The following is a 23,787-nucleotide window of genomic DNA, read 5'->3' as shown; positions in this document are numbered from 1 at the left end:
TTTGTCAAAATTGACTTTTTGTAGCAGGTTTAGGATAACTTAAGCAGCAGGTTAGGAGAATGAACGTAGCAAGTTAGGAGAATTTGGTTTAGGTTAGGAAAAGACTTAGGGTTAAGGTTAGCTAAAATGCTAAATAAATAAACTTTTGACTTCAAATTTGACAAAAGCTGTAATCATACTAGACATGACCTAGTCCTAAGGCTCGGACAAAGCCAGCCAGGTAGGCCGGGCACGTGAAATAAATACTGCACATTCATATCAAACATTGCCAAATGTGACTTTGCCCTCTCTCTTTTGATCTTTTTTGACTAATTGATATTTTGACCAATCAGATCAGCTCTGAAAAAGAGCTAATGTAAAAAGATGTGATGTGATTGGTCATAAGACCAATTAGTGGAAAAAATATAAAAATGTGCATGCCTTTGTAAACACACCTTTACTGGCCTCCTCTCACCCTCAATGGCTCAGACACCAGTGGACTAGATAAGTTGCAACACGGTGCAACTATGATTTGAATGGATGGATGAGGTGTAAACTCACGAAGTTGGCTATTTTAATACAGTAAGGCACACTATTTTCCTGAATACCTGATCGTCGATGAGGACTTATAAATGGACAGGTAGCCTACCTTTCGCTTTGAAGACGAGGATGAAGAGCTTCAATTAAAACATCTTCTCGTTTCTGATGACAGGTAATGTGCCAGTAGGGTTGTAATATTGAGTGCTTTAGAGGAAAATGCAGACCTCTGTAGCGACACCATTTGATTTGTTACATTGACTGTTAAAACGTGTGTACTGTACAGGTTGTGTTCAATGCATTATCATGCTATTTCCGTATTCAGTGCATGAAGTATAAAACATATTTCCATTGTCACCATGTTTGAGGGCAATATGTATTAACTGGCACCATAATACAATGAATTGTTGACAGCTAAAATGTGCATGCTTATTATTTGACTCAGTCAGTTCAATTGTTTGTGTGTGGCCTTTTTCAGCAAGACCCTGTAATGTGCAGTTTGTGGAAAGTCCCAGTTCTCTTTACATGGGTTGGATTAGTTTTTTGTATACAGTAAGCTATGGTATCTTTTGTGTAGCCTACCACACCACAACCTACCCTAAATTATAACACTTTGTGTTTGCAGAGAGAAACCCCCAGCCTGAGAACATCCACATCTCTTCTCTACCTCCCAGTCTTCCCACAGGCCAGGAGCCAACGCATGGAGAAGGTAAGGCAGCACTAGAAATAGAACAGTAAAGTGTACTATGATAGGAGCAGGTTCGGTTACGTTGGCTGGTTGTTTCAGCGGGAGTCCAAAAGACAACACAGAAGTTAGGGTTTGCATGACAAACACATCTCAGAAAAAAAACAGGTATTAGGAATCAAGGTAAGCCCCATGTGCAGACTGTGTGAAGTAACAATGTTTATTGTAACCACAAGGGTAGGCAAACGACAGGTCAAGGCAGGCAGGGGTCGACATTCCAGAACAGAGGTACAGGTACAGGACGGCCAAGGTACAGGACGGCAGGCAGGCTCAGGGACAGGGTAAGACAGATGTCGGTAATCCAGAGATGGAGCAAAGGCACAGGACGGAAGGCAGGCAGGCTTAGGGTCAGGGTCAGAGACAGGCAGTGGTCAGGCGGGCGGGTACAGGGTCAGGACAGGTAAAAAACCAGGAGGATGCGAAAAAGAGAGACTAGGGAAAAACAGGAGCTGAGACAAAACTCTGGTAGGCTTGAACAGGCAAGATGAACTGGCAACAGACAGACAGAAAACACAGGTATAAATACACAGGGGATAATGGGGAAGATGGGTGACACCCGGAGGGGGATGGCGACAAGCACAAGGACAGGTGAAACAGATCAGGGCGCGACAGTGCCCCCCCCCCCCCCCCCCCTCTCTTTAGCTGGAGGCATACCTGGTTGAACGGGGTGCTGACGCTGGGACTCAGAGAATAGGGCTGGGTCCAGGTTGTCCCTAGTGGAGACCCAGGACCTCTCTTCCGGGCCATACCCCTCCCAGTCAACCATGTACTGGAATCACTTGCTCAGAGGTCGAACATTCTGCAGGCGTCTCACCATGTATGCCAGTCGGCCGTTGATGAGACGAGGGAGAGGGGTGGGCATGGAAACAGGAGACAAGGGGCAGTTAGACATGGTTTTAACTCCAGACACAGAAAAGGTAGGAAAAATACCGAGGGTACGGGGCAACAGAGGGCGAACAGCAGAGGGGCTATTGATCTTGGAGCAGGGGGAAAAGGTCTCGGCTTCTGGGGTAGTAGCCACGGCACTATAGCTTGACCTTCTTGGATACCGGTCCGTGCTGCTGAAGAGAAGTTGCCCGGGCCTTACTGAACCCCTCCCGGAGGTCCTGGTACTCTGCAGAGCAGGGTCCGGGGAAATTTCCAAGCCCCCAGGAAGATGTCCTGGGGCAGGCAGAGCTGACTTCAGGCAATGAGAGTGGCAGGACAGGCTCCAGCCCATGTTGGCACCAGTAGCCCAGTCAATGGAGGGATTGTGTCGCTGGAGCCAAGAGAATCCCAATACCATGGGAACCTGCGGAGACTCAACCAGCAGGAATTGGATCGTCTCGCTGTGGTTCCCCGACACTCGTAGGTTTACGGGGGTGGTCTGGTGGGTGATCCGACCTATAGAGCGCCCATCCAGGACTCTAACACCCATGGAAATGGAGCGGGGTTGAGTGGGGATGCCCAGCTCGGACACCCCGAGTCGATGAGTACCTGGAGAGACTTGGAATGGCCGCCCCACAGCAGGGTGGCATGGAGACGTGGGCGAGTAAGGGGAGAAGAATAATTATCTTTAAGACCCACCAGAGTACTCACTCCAATGAATGAGCTGGGTCTCTTTAAGGGACAGGTAGACACACAATGACTGAAAGTACCGCAATACAGACAACTCTGGGTGTTCAGTCTGCGTACGCATTCGGCTGGACGCAGCCTAGCCCTGCCGAGCTGCATCGGCTCGGGAAGAGGCAACTCGGCGGTCTTCGGAGTCTTTTGGAGGAACTCGGGTAAGCTCGGATCCTCTCGGGGAATTCCGGAGTTCATCAGATGCAAGGTGGGATCCTTGTGTGAGCGATTGGGACCGTGATCAGACCACTTCTCCCTACTACATTCCCATAACCATCCATGGATCTGGAAGGTTAAGGGGATGAGTGAGTTGAGATCCATCGGTAGTTCCCGGGCTGCAAGCTCGTCCTTTACCCCCGCCGATAATCTGTGCAGGAACGCGTCGAACAGCGCTTCTGGGTTCCAGGTACCCTCCGCTGCACCGCATAGAGCCTCAAACTTCTCACCTTCCTCACAAATACCTCCAGACTGAGCAGGCAACGTATTATTGCTCCCACACCGCCGTGGCACAGGCGAGTGCCCTACCGGACTTCAGCATAATAATGTACGCTATCTTTGAGCGGTCCGAGGGGAACGAAGAAGGCTGCAGCTCGAAAAGGAGGGAGCATTAGGAGCGAAAGGCCTGGCAGGTTCTGGAATCTCCATCGTAGCACTCCGGGGGAGTTCCCGGGAAGCCGGGGTGACGGCGCTGCTATCAGCCGGGTTACTGAGGGGCTGGGAGGTTACCGTCATTGTAGGCTGCCTAGTAGGCAAGCCAAGGAATTGCTCCCGCAAAGCATCTAATGCTAGGTCGTGACGTCCGGCCACGTCCTGGAACCCTTCCATCAGACCACGAAGCATCTCCTTGTGTCTACCAATGAGGGCTCCTTGGGAGGAGATGGCATTGCAGAGCTGGTCCAACACAGGTATAAATACACAAGGGATAATGGGGAAGATGGCCAACACCTGGAGGGGAGTTGGACAGTAAACAGTAAATCACCAATCTTATGTACATTACAATGTAACCTGCCTGCCTTGTAGCAGTGATTATAAACTCAGTAAAAAAAATAAACGTCCTCTCATGGTCAACTGTGTTAATTTTCAGCAAACTTAACATGTGTAAATATTTGTATGAACATACAAGATTCAATAACTGAGACATAAACAGACATGTGACTAATAGAAATGGAAAAATGTGTCCCTGAACAAAGGGGGTGGGTCAAAATCAAAAGTTACAGTTAGTATCTGGTGTGGCCACTAGCTGCATTAAGTACTGCAGTGCCTCTCCTCCTTATGAACAACACCAGATTTGCCAGTTATTGCTATGAGATGTTACCCCATTCTTCCACCAAGGCACCTGCAAGTTCCTGGACATTTCTGGGGGGAATGGCCCTAGCCCTCACCCTCCGATCCAACAGGTCCCAGACGTGCTCAATGGGATTGAGATCCGGGGTCTTCGCTGGCCATGGTAGAACACTGACATTCCTGTCTTGCGGGAAATCACACACAGAACGAGCAGTATGGCTGGTGACATTGTCATGCTGGAGGGTCATGTCAGGATGAGCCTGCAGGAAGGGTACCACATGAGGGAGGAGGATGTCTTCCCTGTAACGCACAGCGTTGAGATTGCCTGCAATGACAACATGCTCAGTCTGATGATGCTGTGACACACCGCCCCAGACCATGACGGACCCTCCACCTTCAAATCGATCCTGTTCCAGAGTACAGGCCTCGGTGTAACGCTCATTCCTTTGACAATAAACGCGAATCCGACCATCACCCTTGGTGAGACAAAACCGCGACTCGTCAGTGAAGAGCACTTTTTGCCAGCCCTGTCTGGTCCAGCGACGGTGGGTTTCTGCCCATAGGCAACGTTGTTGCCGGTGATGTCTGGTAAGGACCATCCTTGCAACAGGCCTACAAGCCCTCAGTCCAGCCTCTCTCAGCCTATTGTAGACAGTATGAGCACTGATTGAGGGACTGTGCATTCCTGGTGTAACTTGGGCAGTTGTTGTTGCCATCCTGTGCCTGTCCCGCAGGTGTGATGTTCGGATGTACTGATCCTGTGCAGGTGTTGTTACACGTGGTCTGCCACTGCAAGGATGATCAGCTGTCTGTCCTGTCTCCCTGTAGCGCTGTCTTGGGCGTCTCATAGTACGAACATTGCAATTTATTGCCCTGGCCACATCTGCAGTCCTCATGCCTCCTTGCAGCATGCCTAAGGTAAGTTCACACAGATGAGCATGGACCCTGGGCATCTTTCTTTTGGTGCTTTTCAGAGTCAGTAGATAGGCCTCTTTAGTGTCCTAAGTTTTTATAACTGTGACCTTCATTTCCTACCGTCTGTAATCTGTTTGTGTCTTAACAACCGTTCCACAGGTGCGTGTTCATTAATTGTTTATGGTTCATTGAACAAGCATGGGAAACATTGTTTAAACCCTTTACAATGAAGATTTGTGAAGTTATGTGGATTTGTATGAATTATCTTTGAAAGACAGGGTCCTGAAAAAGGGATGTTTCTTTTTTTCTGAGTTTATATGTGCTCTCTGAGTGGATAAACATTGTAGTGCCCTCTGTTTGTTCAGGGACAAGTTGTAGTGCCCCCCCTTTGTTCAGGGACCCATTATTTAATTTATGTTGGTCACATGTGTCACGCCCTGACCATAGAGAGCTGTTTATTCTCTGTGTTGGTTCGGACAGTGACTAGGGTGGGTTCTCTAGGTGATTATTGATCTATGTTGACCTGGTATGGTTCCCAATCACAGACAGCTGTTCATCGTTGTCTCTGATTGGGGATCATATTTTGGCAGCCATTTTCCCATTGTGCTTTGTGGGATCTTGTCTAGGTATACTTGCCAGTGAACATTATATCAGCGTCACGGTTCATTTGTGAGCTTTATTGTTTTTGTTCTTTGAGTTTTTCTCTTCCTAATTAAAAGGATGGAAACATACCACGCTGAATCTTGGTCCACTCCTTATAACGATCGTGACAACATGTCTGTGGAACTTGTTCAGTTTATGTCTCAGTTGTTGAATCTTGTTATGTTCATATAAATATTTACACATGTTAAGTTTGCTGAAAATAAACGCAGTTGACAGTGAGAGGATGTTTCTTTTTTTGCTGAGTTTATTTTATTTCAATGCTGTGTTGCTTCTAGACGTTGATGTTGTCGTTATTAACATGTCTTGTGGCTCTTTATTTCAGCATGAAGTCTGTAAATCAACACATCCTAATCTAGATCTGTTCCTGTTGAACAATTAGACACTGCAGGTGAACATCTTCAAAGGGTTAAGGCTGCCCTTTCACCCTCAGGCTGAATGCCAACATTCAGGTTTTTCCTGGTGTAGGCACATTGTCTTAAGTCAGAGAGCGTGAGCGTCGCGTAGGAGTGACGCGATCTGATGTAAGACAATGAATGAGTGTAGGCTAGGTGTGTTCTAGCCTGGGACAACCATGACTGGGACCTACTCAGGATAGTTTGTCATGGAGGATTGTGCAAGAACTCTTTCATTTATTAATTCAAGGTCAATTGAATTGGGAGATGAGATCCTCTTAGACTCACCTATAACTCTGCCCTATTTACAAGTCAACCCCTAGATCAATTAGATGTATTGATCTGTTAATTGCTTTAACTGTCTGTCGATGACTAAATAATACCAGGTATCAGGCTGTGGAGCATTTGTGATGGTAAGAAGATAAAATGACAGTGGCTCAGCTCTCTCATCACCACTAACATCATAGAAAACCTCACAGTAGCTAAATGAAAATCAGAGTTAAAGATTTTGAACCCAGTCTCTTCCCTACAGAGCTTTCTGAACCTACACTTGTCCCATTTCTCTCGGGTGTTGCTGACCCGCTCCATCGGCATCACGCCCACCCTTCTGGTAGCCATCTTCAAGGACGTCACCCATGAACGACTTCCTCAACGTGTTGCAGAGCATGCAGGTTTTTTTTGTTTAAAAATAAATACATTTCTTTAAGCAGATGAGTCAGGTCAGACAGCAGATCCCCTTTATCTAGTTTCATGTCCACACCCCAGCTCAACCCTTACTCTATCCTCAACCCTAACCCTCAACCCTAACCCTAATCCTAACCCCCCCATGCCTACACTAGGGTGACCACATGTCCCACATTATGTGGGGAAGTCCTGCATTTTGTCCCTTTGTCCTATGTCCTGCAACCAAACAATCATATCCCGCATTTGATCAACAAATTCAAACACCACTACTTTAGAAAAAAAGGTTGATTTGTCCCGTATTTCAGTCAGCCATTCCAACCAGTCTCTTGCAGTCACGTTTGGCTTTATGAAAGGATATACACTGCTCAAAAAAATAAAGGGAACACTTATCCAACACAATGTAACTCCAAGTCAATCACACTTCTGTGGACTCAAACTGTCCACTTAGGAAGCAACACTGATTGACAATACATTTCACATGCTGTTGTGCAAATGGAATAGACAACAGGTGGAAATTCTAGGCAATTAGCAAGACACCCCCAATAAAGGAGTGGTTCTGCAGGTGGTGACCACAGACTACTTCTCAGTTCCTATGCTTCCTGGCTGATGTTTTGGTCACTTTTGAATGCTGGCGGTGCTTTCACTCTAGTGGTAGCATGAGACGGAGTCCCACACAAGTGGCTCAGGTAGTGCAGCTCATCCAGGATGGCACATCAATGCGAGCTGTGGCAAGAAGGTTTGCTGTGTCTGTCAGCGTAGTGTCCAGAGCTTGGAGGCGCTACCAGGAGACAGGCCAGTACATCAGGAGATGTGGAGGAGGCCGTAGGAGGGCAACAATCCAGCAGCAGGACCGCTACCTCCGCCTTTGTGCAAGGAGGAGCAGGTGGAGCACTGCCAGAGCCCTGCAAAATTACCTCCAGCAGGCCACAAATGTGCATGTGTCTGCTCAAACGGTCAGAAACAGACTCAATGAGGGTGGTATGAGGGCCCGACGTCCACAGGTGGGGGTTGTGCTTACAGCCCAACACCGTGCAGGACGTTTGGCATTTGCCAGAGAACACCAAGATTGGCAAATTCGCCACTGGCGCCCTGTGCTCTTCACAGATGAAAGCAGATTCACAATGAGCACATGTGACAGACGTGACAGAGTCTGGAGACGCCGTGGAGAACGTTCTGCTGCCTGCAACATCCTCCAGAATGACCGGTTTGGCGGTGGGTCAGTCATGGTGTGGGTTGGCATTTCTTTGGGGGGCCGCACAGAGGTAGCCTGACTGCCATTAGGTACCGAGATGAGATCCTCAGACCCCTTGTGAGACCATATGCTGGTGCGGTTGGCCCTGGGTTCCTCCTAATGCAAGACAACGCTAGACCTCATGTGGCTGGAGTGTGTCAGCAGTTCCTGCAAGAGGAAGGCATTGATGCTATGGACTGGCCCGCCCATTCCCCAGACCTGAATCCAATTGATCACATCTGGGACATCATGTTTCCACCAACGCCACGTTGCACCACAGACTGTCCAGGAGTTGGCGGATGCTTTAGTCCAGGTCTGGGAGGAGATCCCTCAGGAGACCATCCGCCACCTCTTCAGGAGCATGCCCAGGCATTGTAGGGAGGTCATACAGGCACGTGGAGGCCACACACACTACTGATCCTCATTTTGACTTGTTTTAAGGGCATTACATCAAAGTTGGATCAGCCTGTAGTGTGGTTTTCCACTTTAATTTTGAGTGTGACTCCAAATCCAGACCTCCATGGGTTGATAAATTGATAATTTTTGTGTGATTTTGTTGTCAGCACATTCAACTATGTAAAGAAAAAAGTATTTACTAAGAATATTTCATTCATTCAGATCTAGGATGTGTTATTTTAGTGTTCCCTTCAGTTTTTTTAGCAGTGTATATCATAAGGATATGGTACTGGTGATGTTAAACACTTCTTCAATCGTTGTTGAGATCTGACATTCTTTGCAGCGCAAGACGAGTTTTAGGCGGCCAATGTCATAGACCTATCATCAACTAATCACGTTTCTCAAATCCTTTCTGGATAAATACCAGCTAAATTTGGAGAGGACAGTTATGCATAACTACTAAAAAAAACGTGTTTCTGACGAGGAGCTAGAACAGTAAGTAAATAGTCAGATTAGACTGAAAGATAGGTGATTTAGTCAAATTTGTGAGGCTCTCCAGACTCCATGCTCCATGATTTCTTCCGGCGCCGACAGAGATGGCCGCCTTGCTTCGCGTTCCTAGGAAACTATGCAGTATTTTGTTTTTTTACGTGTTATTTCCTACATTGGTACCCCAGGTAATCTTAGGTTTCATTACATACAGTCGGGAGGAAATACTGAATATAAGAGCAACGTCAACTCACCATCATTACGACCAGGAATATGACTCTCCCAACGACCCTAAACAACGATGCCGTAAAAGGGGCAAACGAGGCGGATTTCTGGTCAGGCTCCGGAGACGGGAACATCGCGCACCACTCCCTAGCATACTACTCGCCAATGTCCAGTCTCTTAACAACAAGGTTGATGAAATCCGAGCAAGGGTAGAATTCCAGAGCGACATCAGAGACTGTAACGTTCTTTGCTTCACGGAAACATGGCTCACTCGAGAGACGCTAACGGAGTTGGTGCAGCCAGCTGGTTTCTTCACTCATCGCGCCGACAGAAACAAGCATCTTTCTGGTAAGAAGAGGGGAGGGGGGGTATACCTTATGATTAACGAGACGTGGCGTGATCATAACAACATACAGGAACTCAAGTACTTCTGTTCACCTGATTTAGAATTCCTCACAATCAAATGTCGACCGCATTATCTACCGAGGGAATTCTCTTTGATTATAATCACAGCCGTATATATTCCCCCCCAAGCAGACACATCGATGGCCCTGAACAAACTTTATTTGAGTCTATGTAAACTGGAAACCACATATCCTGAGGCTGCATTCATTGTAGCTGGGGATTTTAACAAGGCTAATCTGAAAACAAGACTCCCTAAATTCTATCAGCAAATCGATTGCCCAACCAGGGCTGGTAAAACCCTGAATCATTGTTATTCTAACTTCCGCGACGCATATAAAGAGTTCCACCACTTTTCACACTGGAGTTCCACCACTTCTCACACCGGAGCTCAGCCACTTCTCACACTGGAGTTCCACCACTTCTCACACCGGAGCTCAGCCACTTTTCACACTGGAGTTCCACCACTTCTCACACCGGAGCTCAGCCACTTCTCACACTGGAGTTCCACCACTTCTCACACCGGAGCTCAGCCACTTCTCACACTGGAGTTCCACCACTTCTCACACCGGAGCTCAGCCACTTCTCACACTGGAGGCCACTTCTCACACTGGAGCTCCGCCACTTCTCACACCGGAGCTCAGCCACTTCTCACAATGGTGCTCTTTTAGTGAAGTTAGATCAAAGCTGAATCAATGTCTTGGATGATCACATAATGATTCATTAATGTTCTACATAACATATCCAAGTATAATAGCATAGGATAACGTTACTGTTACACAAGAAACACCACATTTATTTTGACACTTTAGGATGGTTAGCTGAATAGTCCAAACAAATATCTCATGTAGCAATGAGTTTTGAGTTCTGAGCAATGTTGCCTCTATGCCACTTTATGTTTATATACCCTATACCCAATGTTGCCTCTATGCCACGCAGCTCCCCCTTGACTGCTGAGTTTTCCCTGTGCGTTAACGCTATCAACGTTTTCCTTTACTGTGACAGTTGTGATCGAATCAACTAATACTGGCCACATTCATACCAAAACGAAATATGCAAGAGATTTTGCTGTAGGCAGAACGTATCTGAGTAGGAATCTATTGCGCCCATACTCTTCATAGACCTGTGCAGCATAACCAATCAGAGCTGCACTAGGCCTATGTGCAAATAGACCATTGCCATATATGTATCTTTGCCATTTACTTTGAACTGGACTATGTTTACAGCTGTGGTCCTGTGCTTGTTTTGAAATCAAAGCAAGAGCTGCATGTAGCGACGTCCACATTTAGTTCATATCCTTTGCTAGTTCGTGAGTTAATGGCCCTGTTATAGATCATTTGTAGTCAGCAATAGGGGACTGATTGCTTCCTACAAGAGCACAAAATGTGTACGTACATTTCTAGACATCTTTGAAAAGTGAGTCAAGTAGAGAAAGCTTTTTTTTGTCTTAAAGGGGCAGTGTTGTATTTTGAGACAGACTTGAATAAGCTAAGTAGCCAATAGGCAGAGGGTAGCATCATTTGTCTGATTCTATGTAATAATGATATGGAAATAATAATGCATTTTATTTTGTAGTGACTTCTTGCATTACACAACACAAAAACATTTTCAGTCACCTCCTTATCTGCCTTATCTGTAGGATAAACAGGTTAATGTCAAGCCCTGTATGTTTTTTTCAAAAGTCTCATGGAATGTACAGTCGTGGCCAAAAGTTTTGAGAATTACACAAATATTAAGTCTGCTGCCTCAGTTTGTATGATGGCAATTTGCCTATACTCCAGAATGTTATGAAGAGTGATAAGATGAATTGCAATTAATTGCAAAGTCCCTCTTTGCCATGCAAATTAACTGAATCCCCAAAACACATTTCCACTGCATTTCAGCCCTGCCACAAAAGGACCAGCTGACATCATGTCAGTGATTCTCTCGTTAACACAGGTGTGAGTGTTGACGAGGACAAAGCTGGAGATCACTCTGTCATGCTGATTGAGTTTGAATAACAGACTGGAAGCTTCAAAAGGAGGGTGGTGCTTGTAATCATTGTTCTTCCTCTGTCAATCATGGTTACCTGCAAGGAAATATGTGCTGTCATCATTGCTTTGCACAAAAATGGCTTCACAGGCAAGGAAATAAATGCCAGTAAGATTTCACCTAAATCAACCATTTATCGGATCATCAAGAACTTCAAGGAGAGCGGTTCAATTGTTGTGAAGAAGGCTTCAGGGCGCCCAAGAAAGTCCAGCAAGCACCAGGACCGTCTCCTAAAGTTGATTCAGCTACAGGATCGGGGAACCACCAGTACAGAGCTTGCTCAGGAATGGCAGCAGGCAGGTGTGAGTGCATCTGCACGTACAGTGAGGCGAAGACTTTTGGAGGATGGCCTGGTGTCAAGAAGGGCAGCAAAGAAGCCACTTCTCTCCAGGAAAAACATCAGGGACAGACTGATATTCTGCAAAAGGTACAGGGATTGGACTGCTGAGGACTGGGGTAAAGTCATTTTCTCTGATGTATCCCCTTTCGATTGTTTGGGGCATCCGGAAAAAAGCTTGTCCTGAGAAGACAAGGTGAGCGCTACCATCAGTCCTGTGTCATGCCAAAAGTAAAGCATCCCGAGATCATTCATGTGTGGGGTTGCTTCTCGGCCAAGAGAGTGGGCTCACTCACAATTTTGCTTAAGAACACGGCCATGAATAAAGAATGGTACCAACACATCCTCAGAGATCAACTTCTCCCAACCATCCAGGAACAGTTTGGTGACGAACAACACCTTTTCCAGCATGTACCTTGCCATAAGGCAAAAGTGATAACTAAGTGGCTTGGGGAAAAAAACATTGATATTTTGGGTCCATGGCCAGGAAACTCCCCAGACCTTAATCCCATTGAGAACTTGTGTTCAATCCTCAAGAGGCGGGTAGACAAACAAAACCCCACAAATTCTGAAAAACTCCAAGCATTGATTATGCAAGAATGGGCTGCCTTCAGTCAGAATGTGGCCCAGAAGTTAATTGACAGCATGCCAGGGTGGATTGCAGAGGTCTTGAAAAAGAAGGGTCAACACTGCAAATATTGACTCTTTGCATCAACTTCATGTCATTGTCAATAAAAGCCTTTGACACCTATGAAATGCTTGTAATTATACTTCAGTATTCCATAGTAACATCTGACAAAAAATTGTAAGACACTTTGTGGAAATTAATATTTGTGTCATTCTCAAAACGTTTTGCCACGACTGTAGGCCTACATTTAACACCACACATTGGCTGCTAATGTAGGTTGAATGACAGAACAGCAATTTCCATGTTAAAATGTTATGGGATGCATTTTCTACATAATTTTTTATGGGGACACCTACATTATGATCAAATAGCCACAGTAGCCCACTTGGCCAAGGTTAAAACTGTACTTTAAAGTGGGTACATTCTCAGTGTTTACAGAATTGTCACAACTTTGAAGTTTGCGCTCAAGCACATTGGTGCTGACCATTTTTGTTCATGTTTTGCATTTTTAAATGTAACCTTTATTTAACTAGCCAAGTCAGTTAAGAACACATTTTTATTTACAATGACGGCCTACAGCGGCCAAACCTGGACGACTTGCGCCACCCTATGGAACTCCCAATCACAGCCGGTTGTGATACAGCCTGGATTCGACAAGGGAGTCTGTAGTGACGCCTACTAGCACTGAGATGCATTGTCTTAGACCTCTGCGCCACTCGAGAGCCCGTGTGGGCTACAATATCCTGTGAATGTCTTGCAAAATCATCCTATTGCTCCGCATTTTGGGTATTTTAAGCGTGGACACCCTAGACCACACCCCAGCTCAATCCTAACCCTAGCCTCAACCCTAACCCTACCTTCATGTCCACAACCCAGTTCCACCCTAACTCTAGCCTCAACCCTAACCATAACCCTAACCCTAGTTTTATCTCCACAGCCTGGTTCAACCCTAGCCTTTACCCTAACCTTAACCCTAGCTTCATGTCCACAACCCGGTCCAACCCTAACCCCTGTCTCAACCACAAACCTAGCTCTAGCTTCAGCTACACACCCCGGCTCAACCCATACCCTAATCCCAGGAAAGCTGTTGCATTCCAACAGAGTAGTTGGTTGATGATTTCTGTTTCTGTCACTCAGCTGCCATTCCAACAGATTAGTTGGTTAATGCTTTCTGTTTCGCTCTCTCAGCAGCCATTCCAACAGAGTAGTTGGTTAATGCTTTCTGTTTCTCTCTCTCAGCAGCCATTCCAACAGAGTAGTTGGTTGATGATTTCTGTTTCTCTCTCTCAGCAGCCATTCCAACAGAGTAGTTGGTTAATGCTTTCTGTTTCTCTCTCTCAGCAGCCATTCCAACAGAGTAGTTGGTTGATGATTTCTGTTTCTCTCACTCAGCTGCCATTCCAACAGAGTAGTTGGTTAATGCTTTATGCTTCTCTCACTCAGCTGCCATTCCAACAGAGTAGTTGGTTGATGCTTTCTGTTTCTCTCACTCAGCTGCCACTCCAACAGAATAGTTGGTTGATGCTTTCTGTTTCTGTCACTCAGCTGCCATTTACTTTGATTCCCATCCTCACCAGTTTGTCATCCCTCATGACTGAATTAGCCAATGGATTGTAAGTATACTGTGAATATGCTGAAAATGTTACAATTTTAGCTACATTAAATGGTATATTTTAAAGAACATCACATGATAATATGAGAAGATTCAACGTACATTTTTTTTGATCCGAATGATTTCTGTTGCTATCACCATTCTTTCAGATTTTGGAAGATTGGGGAGGAGTTGTGATCCTGTTAGTGTGTTGTATCAACATGTACTTTGTGGTCATCTATGTGACAGTTTTGGACAGCGTGTGGCTATATGTGCTGGCTGCTTTTCTTTGCATAGGATATTTGGGATTTGTAGGTTACCTGGTAAGTATTTATTTTAGTTTAGGCTGTTTATTTATTACTGAAAGCTTTGTGTGGTCAGTTTTAAAGGTTTTTCACTCTTTGATTTCTATGTCGTGCAATACATACTAAACTAAATTGGTAATATAGAGGACCACTTTAATCTTCAAGCACTGAGTCAGTTATTAATCCTTTGACAAACTTTGCATGAGGACAGTTATATGTGTGAGAATGACCTCCTGGCAGTAGAATACATTGTACTGAATCTCTCACACCCCTTTCTCCCTCTCTCTAGGTGTTGTTTAGTCTGATAGCATTAGGCGTGTCCTGTCTGGATGTCAACAGCAGGGTCAGGAACGACACCACAGTTCTGATACAGCAGCTGTGTGTGGCTATGTGAGGATACTTGGGATATTTTTAAGTTAATTGACATATTAATGGTAATAGGACTTGCTTTGTGATGAGTCTAGAAAATTATTGTGAAATGGTACTGTAAATGTCAATATATTATTTATTCACTTAGTGACTGAATTACATCTTGAAATGGTTAACTCAAATAGATTCTCCTATTTTTTTGTATGTGGTGGTCAATGAGATCTACCATAGAAAAATGGTAAATGGTTTCATAATGTCGGTGCTTGACAGAAGCCTAGCATTCCTCAACTCCTGAAACTACTTTTCCATTAGATGTCATTGACCATCACATAAATATTAGGACCATCTATTTGATGTGCTATGAGATCAGTGTTTGCCCTCTACCTGTTTGTTTGTCTTGTGTCATGTACTGTCATGTTGTGTCTTGTCTCTGTCCTTTCCCTTCACCCTGTCTCCCTCTGCTGGTCGTTGTTAGGTTACCTTTTCTCCCCCGCTTTCCCCCAGCTGTTCCTTGTCTCCTCTAACTACCCATTCACCCCGTTTCCCACCTGTTCCCTTTTTCCCTCTGATTAGGTCCCTATATCTCTCTCTGTTTCTGTTCCTGTCCTTGTCGGATTCTTGTTTGTTTGTGTTGTTCATGCCTGAACCAGACTATCGTCATGTTTGCTGCAACCTTGTCCTGTCCTGTCGGAACCTGCCGGTCCATCTGAGCTTACGTTTGTTTTCTTATTAAAGAAGCTCTGTTTACGTTAATTCGCTTTTGGGTCCTCATTCACGCACCTTAACAGAAGAATCCGACCAAGAATGGACCCAGCGACTTCGGATCCTCTCCACTCAGCCGTCGGGATCCAGGGAGCGATGCTAGGCAGACACGAGCAGGAAGTGTCTGCTGCTCGACATGCCGTTGAGACCCTGGCCACCCAAGTCTCCAACCTCACAGAACAGGTTCACCATCTCCGCCTCGATCCACCGGCCACTTCCAGGGCTTTCGAATCTCCGGAGCCCAGAATCAATAACCCGCCGTGTTACTCTGGGGAGCCCACTGAATGCCGCTCGTTCCTCACCCAGTGTGATATTGTGTTTTCTCTCCAGCCCAACACTTACTCCAGGAGCACTGCTCGTGTCGCCTACGTCATATCTCTCCTTATTGGACGGGCTCGTGAGTGGGGCACGGCAATCTGGGAGGCAAGGGCTGAGTGTACTAACCAGTATCAGGACTTTAAGGAGGAGATGATACGGGTTTTTGATCGATCTGTTTTTGGGGAGGAGGCTTCCAGGGCCCTGTCTTCCCTATGTCAAGGCAATCGATCCATAACAGACTACTCTATTGAGTTTCGCACTCTTGCTGTCTCCAGTGGCTGGAACGAGCCGGCCTTGCTCGCTCGTCTTCTGGAGGGTTTCCGCGCAGAGGTAAAGGATGAGATTCTCTCCCGGGAGGTTCCTTCCAGCGTGGATTCCTTGATTGAACTCGCTATTCGCATTGAGCGACGGGTTGATCTTCGTCACCGAGCTCGTGGAAAGGAGCTCGCGCTCTCCGTCGCCTCCCTCTCCGCATCACTACCATCTTCCTCTGCCGGCTCGGGTGCTGAGCCCATGCAGCTGGGAGGTATCCGCATCTCGACTAAGGAGAGGGAACGGAGAATCACCAACCGCCTCTGTCTCTATTGCGATTCCGCTGGTCATTTTGTCACTTCATGTCCAGTAAAAGGCCAGAGCTCGTCAGTAAGCGGAGGGCTACTGGTGAGCGCTACTACTCCTGTCTCTCCTTCAAGATCCTGCACTACCTTGTCGGTCCATCTACGCTGGACCGGTTCGTCAGCTTCCTGCAGTGCCTTAATAGACTCTGGGGCGGAGGGCTGTTTTATGGACGAGACCTGGGCTCGGGAACATGACATTCCTCTCAGACAGTTAAAGGAGCCCACGGCCTTGTTCGCCCTGGATGGTAGTCCTCTCCCCAGGATTCAGCGTGAGACGCTACCTTTAACCCTCACTGTTTCTGGTAATCATAGTGAAACCATTTCTTTTTTAATTTTTCGTTCACCTTTTACACCTGTTGTTTTGGGCCATCCCTGGCTAGTTTGTCATAATCCTTCCATTAATTGGTCTAGTAATTCTATCCTCTCCTGGAACGTCTCTTGTCATGTGAAATGTTTAATGTCTGCTATCCCTCCTGTTTCCTCTGTCTCTTCTTCACAGGAGGAGCCTGGTGATTTGACAGGGGTGCCGGAGGAATATCACGATCTGCGCACGGTGTTCAGTCGGTCCAGGGCCACCTCTCTTCCTCCACACCGGTCGTATGATTGTAGTATTGATCTCCTTCCGGGAACCACCCCCCCCCCCGGGGTAGACTATACTCTCTGTCGGCTCCCGAACGTAAGGCTCTCGAAGATTATTTGTCTGTAGCTCTTGACGCCGGTACCATAGTCCCCTCCTCCTCTCCCGCCGGAGCGGGGTTTTTTTTTGTCAAGAAGAAGGACGGGTCTCTGCGCCCCTGCATAGATTATCGAGGGCTGAATGACATAACAGTGAAGAATCGTTATCCGCTTCCTCTTATGTCTTCAGCCTTCGAGATCCTGCAGGGAGCCAGGTTTTTCACTAAGTTGGACCTTCGTAACGCTTACCATCTCGTGCGCATCAGGGAGGGGGACGAGTGGAAGACGGCGTTTAACACTCCGTTAGGGCACTTTGAATACCGGGTTCTTCCTTTCGGCCTCGCTAACGCTCCAGCTGTCTTTCAGGCATTAGTCAATGATGTCCTGAGAGACATGCTGAACATCTTTGTTTTCGTTTACCTTGACGATATCCTGATTTTTTCACCGTCACTCCAGATTCATGTTCAGCACGTTCGACGTGTCCTCCAGCGCCTTTTAGAGAATTGTCTTTTTGTGAAGGCTGAGAAGTGCACTTTTCATGCCTCCTCCGTCACATTTCTCGGTTTTGTTATTTCCGCTGAAGGCATTAAGATGGATCCCGCTAAGGTCCAAGCTGTCATTGATTGGCCCGTCCCTAAGTCACGCGTCGAGCTGCAGCGCTTTCTCGGCTTCGCGAACTTCTATCGTCGTTTCATCCGTAATTTCGGTCAGGTGGCAGCTCCTCTCACAGCCCTTACTTCTGTCAAGACGTGCTTTAAGTGGTCCGTTTCCGCCCAGGGAGCTTTTGATCTCCTCAAGAATCGTTTTACATCCGCTCCTATCCTTGTTACACCTGACGTCTCTAGACAGTTCGTTGTCGAGGTTGACGCATCAGAGGTGGGCGTGGGAGCCATCCTTTCTCAGCGCTCCCTCTCTGACGACAAGGTCCACCCATGCGCGTATTGTTCTCATCGCCTGTCGCCGTCGGAACGTAACTATGATGTGGGTAACCGCGAACTGCTCGCCATCCGGTTAGCCCTAGGCGAATGGCGACAGTGGTTGGAGGGGGCGACCGTTCCTTTTGTCGTTTGGACTGACCATAGGAACCTTGAGTACATCCGTTCTGCCAAACGACTTAATGCGCGTCAGGCGCGTTGGGCGCTGTTTTTCGCTCGTTTCGAGTTCGTGATTTCTTATCGTCCGGGCTCTAAGAACACCAAGCCTGATGCTTTGTCTCGTCTCTTCAGTTCTTCAGTAGCCTCCACTGACCCCGAGGGGATTCTCCCTGAGGGGCGTGTTGTCGGGTTGACTGTCTGGGGAATTGAGAGGCAGGTAAAACAAGCGCTCACTCACACTCCGTCGCCGCGCGCTTGTCCTAGGAACCTTCTTTTCGTTCCCGTTCCTACTCGTCTGGCCGTTCTTCAGTGGGCTCACTCTGCCAAGTTAGCCGGCCACCCTGGCGTTCGGGGTACGCTTGCTTCCATTCGCCAGCGTTTTTGGTGGCCCACCCGGGAGCATGACACGCGTCGTTTCGTGGCTGCTTGTTCGGTCTGCGCGCAGACTAAGTCCGGTAACTCTCCTCCTGCCGGCCGTCTCAGGCCGCTTCCTATTCCCTCTCGACCGTGGTCTCACATCGCCTTAGATTTTGTCACCGGACTGCCTTCGTCAGCGGGGAAGACTGTTATTCTTACGGTTGTCGATAGGTTCTCTAAGGCGGCTCATTTCATTCCCCTTGCTAAGCTTCCTTCTGCTAAAGAGACGGCACAAATCATCATCGAGAATGTTTTCAGAATTCATGGCCTTCCGTCAGACGTCGTTTCGGACAGAGGTCCGCAATTCACGTCTCAGTTTTGGAGGGAGTTTTGCCGTTTGATTGGGGCTTCCGTCAGTCTCTCTTCCGGCTTTCACCCCCAGTCTAACGGTCAAGCAGAACGGGCCAATCAGACTATTGGTCGCATCTTACGCAGTCTTTCTTTTCGTAACCCTGCGTCTTGGTCAGAACAGCTCCCCTGGGCAGAATACGCCCACAACTCGCTTCCTTCGTCTGCGACCGGGCTATCTCCTTTTCAGAGTAGCCTCGGGTACCAGCCTCCGCTGTTCTCATCTCAGTTCGCCGAGTCCAGCGTCCCCTCCGCTCAGGCTTTTGTCCAACGTTGCGAGCGCACCTGGAAGAGGGTCAGGTCTGCACTTTGCCGTTATAGGACGCAGACTGTGAGGGCTGCTAATAAGCGTAGAACTAAGAGTCCTAGATATTGTCGCGGTCAGAGAGTTTGGCTCTCCACTCAGAACCTTCCCCTTAAGACGGCTTCTCGCAAGTTGACCCCGCGGTTCATTGGTCCGTTCCGTATTTCTCGGGTCATTAATCCTGTCGCAGTTCGACTTCTTCTTCCGCGATACCTTCGTCGCGTCCACCCGGTCTTCCATGTCTCCTGCATCAAGCCCGTCCTTCGCGCCCCCGCTCGTCTTCCCCCCCCCCATCCTTGTCGAGGGCGCACCCATCTACAGGGTCCGTAGAATTTTGGACATGCGTCCTCGGGGCCGTGGTCACCAGTACCTCGTAGATTGGGAGGGGTACGGTCCTGAGGAGAGGAGTTGGGGTCCCTCTCGGGACGTGCTGGACCGTGCGCTGATCGAGGATTTCCTCCGTTGCCGCCAGGTTTCCTCCTCGAGTGCGCCAGGAGGCGCTCGGTGAGTGGGGGGGTACTGTCATGTACTGTCATGTTGTGTCTTGTCTCTGTCCTTTCCCTTCACCCTGTCTCCCTCTGCTGGTCGTTGTTAGGTTACCTTTTCTCCCCCGCTTTCCCCCAGCTGTTCCTTGTCTCCTCTAACTACCCATTCACCCCGTTTCCCACCTGTTCCCTTTTTCCCTCTGATTAGGTCCCTATATCTCTCTCTGTTTCTGTTCCTGTCCTTGTCGGATTCTTGTTTGTTTGTGTTGTTCATGCCTGAACCAGACTATCGTCATGTTTGCTGCAACCTTGTCCTGTCCTGTCGGAACCTGCCGGTCCATCTGAGCTTACGTTTGTTTTCTTATTAAAGAAGCTCTGTTTACGTTAATTCGCTTTTGGGTCCTCATTCACGCACCTTAACATCTTGTCTGTATAATCTTTAAAAATATCAAATAAAAAAACTTGATTACATTTTTTTATCGTACAGTCTGTACAGTCGCACCTCCAGCTTTGGGCCAGTAACCAAAAGGTTGCTGGATCGAATCCCAGAGCTGACAATCTGTCGTTCTTCCCCTGAGCAACGTGGTTGTCGATTTAAGGCAGCCCCCCGCACCTCTCTAATTCAGAGGTATTGCGTTAAATGCAGAAGACATTTCAGTTGAATGCCTTCTGTTGTACAAGGGACAAGATATCTCCCTTTCCTAATATCACCTTCAAGGCTCATTGCATAGCCTCACAGCACAGGTTTCATAATGCACGTGCTTGACAGAAGCCTAGCATTCTGCCACAGGGAGGCACTGTTGACTAAAACTCATGGTAATGTTTAAAAGTACCAGACTACCAGTACTGTAGTCTGAACAACAAACATTTAATGCCATGAGTTTTTACATATTGTGAAAGTGCATCACTTTATTTTTATTTGTACATCCACCATGTTCATCTTATTTTACCTCAAATATATGTCTTGATTGCTTCTGGATGCAATTGCTGCCGTGTATAGCTAATGTTGTTGATTGGAATTCTTATGCTAGTATGCACAATTGTGTCATTACATTTCCTGTAGAAGACTGGTAGAGTCATTGTTATAAGAGTTTAGCATATTTTAGTCCTCAAGTGCCGTGCTGTGACTGTGAAATAGAGCGCCAAACAGGTTTTCTTTGCATTGTGGTGGCTGGGAACGTTTTCCTGTCATTGAGGCAGCAGCCTTATGTAAGGAGGAGTTTTTGTTTTTCTCTATGAGCCAATCTTTCCCTGCATAGGCCTCTCTCACAGCCTGTCCAGCAGGCCCCTTTCCTGGAAACATAGCCCAGCAGAGGCCACTAAGGGGCAGGGGAAGGAGGAGGGAGGGGAGGGGAGGTGGGCTTCCAGCAAATCACATGATCCTAGACCTAAAGTCCCAGTCCTACATAAAGCTCAGATGTGATCTTCATAGTCGCCATAGCCAAGTATGGAGGGGGCAGACATTGAACATGTATGCTAGATTTACAGAGTCTGATTGGAGATACAGTTGAAGTCGGAAGTTTACATACACCTTAGCCAAATACATTTAAAGTCAGTTTTTCACAATTCTTGACATTTAATCCTAGTAATAATTCCCTGTCTTAGGTCAGTTAGGCTCACCACTTTATTTTAAGAATGTGAAATGTCAGAATAATAGTAGAGAGAATGATTTATTTCAGCTTTTATTTCTTTCATCACATTCCCAGCGGGTCAGAAGTTTACATACACTAATTTATGATTTGGTAGCATTGCCTTCAAATGATTTAACTTGGGGCAAACGTTTCGGGTAGCTTTCCACAAGCTTCCCACAATAAGTTGGGTGAATTTTGGCCCATTCCTCCTGACAGAGCTGGTGTAACTGAGTCAGGTTTGTAGGCCTCCTTGCTAGCACACGATTTTTCAGTTCTGCCCACAAATTTTCCATAGCATTGAGGTCAGGGCTTTGTGATGGCCACTCCAATACCTTGACTTTGTTGTCCTTAAGCCATTTTGCCACAACTTTGGAAGTATGCTTGGGGTCATTGTCCATTTGGAAGACACATTTGCGACCAAGATTTAACTTCCTGACTGATGTCTTGAGATGTTGCTTCAATGTAGCCACATCATTTTCATGCCTTATGATGCCATCTATTTTGTGAAGTGCACCAGTCCCTCCTGCAGCATAGCACCCCCACAACATGATGCTGCCACCCCCGTGCTTCACGATTGGGATGGTGTTCTTCGGCTTGCAAGCCTCCCCCTTTCTCCTCCAAACATAACGATGGTAATTATGGCCAAACAGTTCTATTTTTTGTTTCATCAGACCAGAGGACATTTCTCCAAAATGTACAATCTTTGTCCCCATGTGCAGTTTCAAACCGTAGTCTGGCTTTTTTATGGCGGTTTTGGAGCAGTGGCTTCTTCCTTGCAGAGCGGCCATTCAGGTTATGTTGATATAGGACTCATTTTACTGTGGATATAGATACTTCTGTACCTTTTTCCTCCAGCATCTTTACAAGGTCCTTTGCTTTTGTTCTGGGATTGATTTGCACCTATTACACTAAAGTACGTTCATCTCTAGGAGACAGAACGCGTCTCCTTCCTGAGCGGTAAGATGGCTGCGTGGTCCCATGGTGTTTATACTGGCATACTATTGTTTGTACAGATGAACGTGGTACCTTCAGGCATTCGGAAATTCCTCCCAAGGATGAACCAGACTTGTGGAGGTCTACAAAAAAAATTCTGGGGTCTTGGCTGATTTCTTTGGATTTTCCCATGATGTCAAGCAAAGAGGCACTGAGTTTGAAGGTCGGCCTTGAAATACATCCACAGGCACACCTCCAATAGACTCAAATTATGTCAATTACCCTATCAGAAGCTTCTAAAGCCATGACATCATTTTCTGAAATTTTCCAAGCTGTTTAAAGGCACAGTCAACTTAGTGTATGTAAACTTCTGACCCACTGGAATTGTGATAAAGTGAAATAATCTGTCTGTAAACAATTGTTGGAAAAATGACTTGTGTCATGCGCAACGTAGATGTGCTAACCGATTTGCCAAAACTGTAGTTTGTTAACAACAAATTTGTGGAAGTTGTAAAACGAGTTTTATTGACTCCAACTTAAGTGTATGTAAAGTTCCGACTTCAACTGTATGCAATATGGTTCATTACATGTTTAGGGTTCATGTTTAATTTAAACAGTGTATTCCCAAATTAATATTGTGTTGATATTGTGTCATATTTTTTATTTTTTTTACAGAATTTAAAAAGATGAAGTTTGATGGTGAATGATAACTATCTGCACATTTGTACTGTTTTGTACAAAGATTGATAGATCCTAATTCTCTGACCTTGCTCTTTTCAGATAACTAAGATTGGAACTAAAGAATAATGTAGGACATTTGAAATTACTTTGTCTAATTATTTATTTAAAAAAAGCTTTCCTTGAAACTTCTCATCATGTTTATAACACTATTTTATAACATGAAATATTCAACTCAATTATCTTTCAGTGATTATTTGGGAAATCAAATGCTGCTGTTGTCACGTTTGTCGTACGAAGGAGACCAAGGTGCAGCGTGGTAGGCGTACATTCTTCTTTATTATAAGAACGAACACTGAACAAACAAACAAAAATAACAAAACGAACCGTGAAGCTAATATGAGTAGTGCAGACCGGCAACTAAACATAGAACAAGAATCCACAAACACAAAAGGGAAAATGGCTACCTAAATATGACCCCCAATCAGAGACAACGATCAACAGCTGCTTATGATTGGGAACCATATCAGGCCACCATAGACATACATACTACCTAGACCTACAAAACCCCTAGACATACAAAACCCCTAGACGATACAAAAACTAGCATACCCACCCTAGTCACACCCTGACCTAACCAAAATAATAAAGAAAACAGAGATAGCTCAGGTCAGGGCGTGACAGCTATGCTGTTTTGCAACATCATGTAGGCTATTT

The 23,787-nt window shown here is 46.4% G+C and overlaps 1 pseudogene; it reads left to right on the top strand.

Annotated features, from left to right (window-relative positions):
• The first annotated feature begins 3,167 nt into the window (after window positions 1-3,167).
• LOC110531235 (natural resistance-associated macrophage protein 2-like) lies at window positions 3,168-14,903 on the top strand (annotated as a pseudogene).
• Window positions 14,904-23,787: the final 8,884 nt, after the last annotated feature.

The sequence above is a fragment of the Oncorhynchus mykiss genome, chromosome 9, assembly GCF_057628025.1.
Source record: "Oncorhynchus mykiss isolate SJ-2025 chromosome 9, ASM5762802v1, whole genome shotgun sequence".
NCBI classification, from domain to species: Eukaryota; Metazoa; Chordata; class Actinopteri; order Salmoniformes; family Salmonidae; genus Oncorhynchus; species Oncorhynchus mykiss.
Note: the sequence above shows the minus strand (reverse complement) of the source record. Positions and strands in the feature narration are given on the sequence as shown.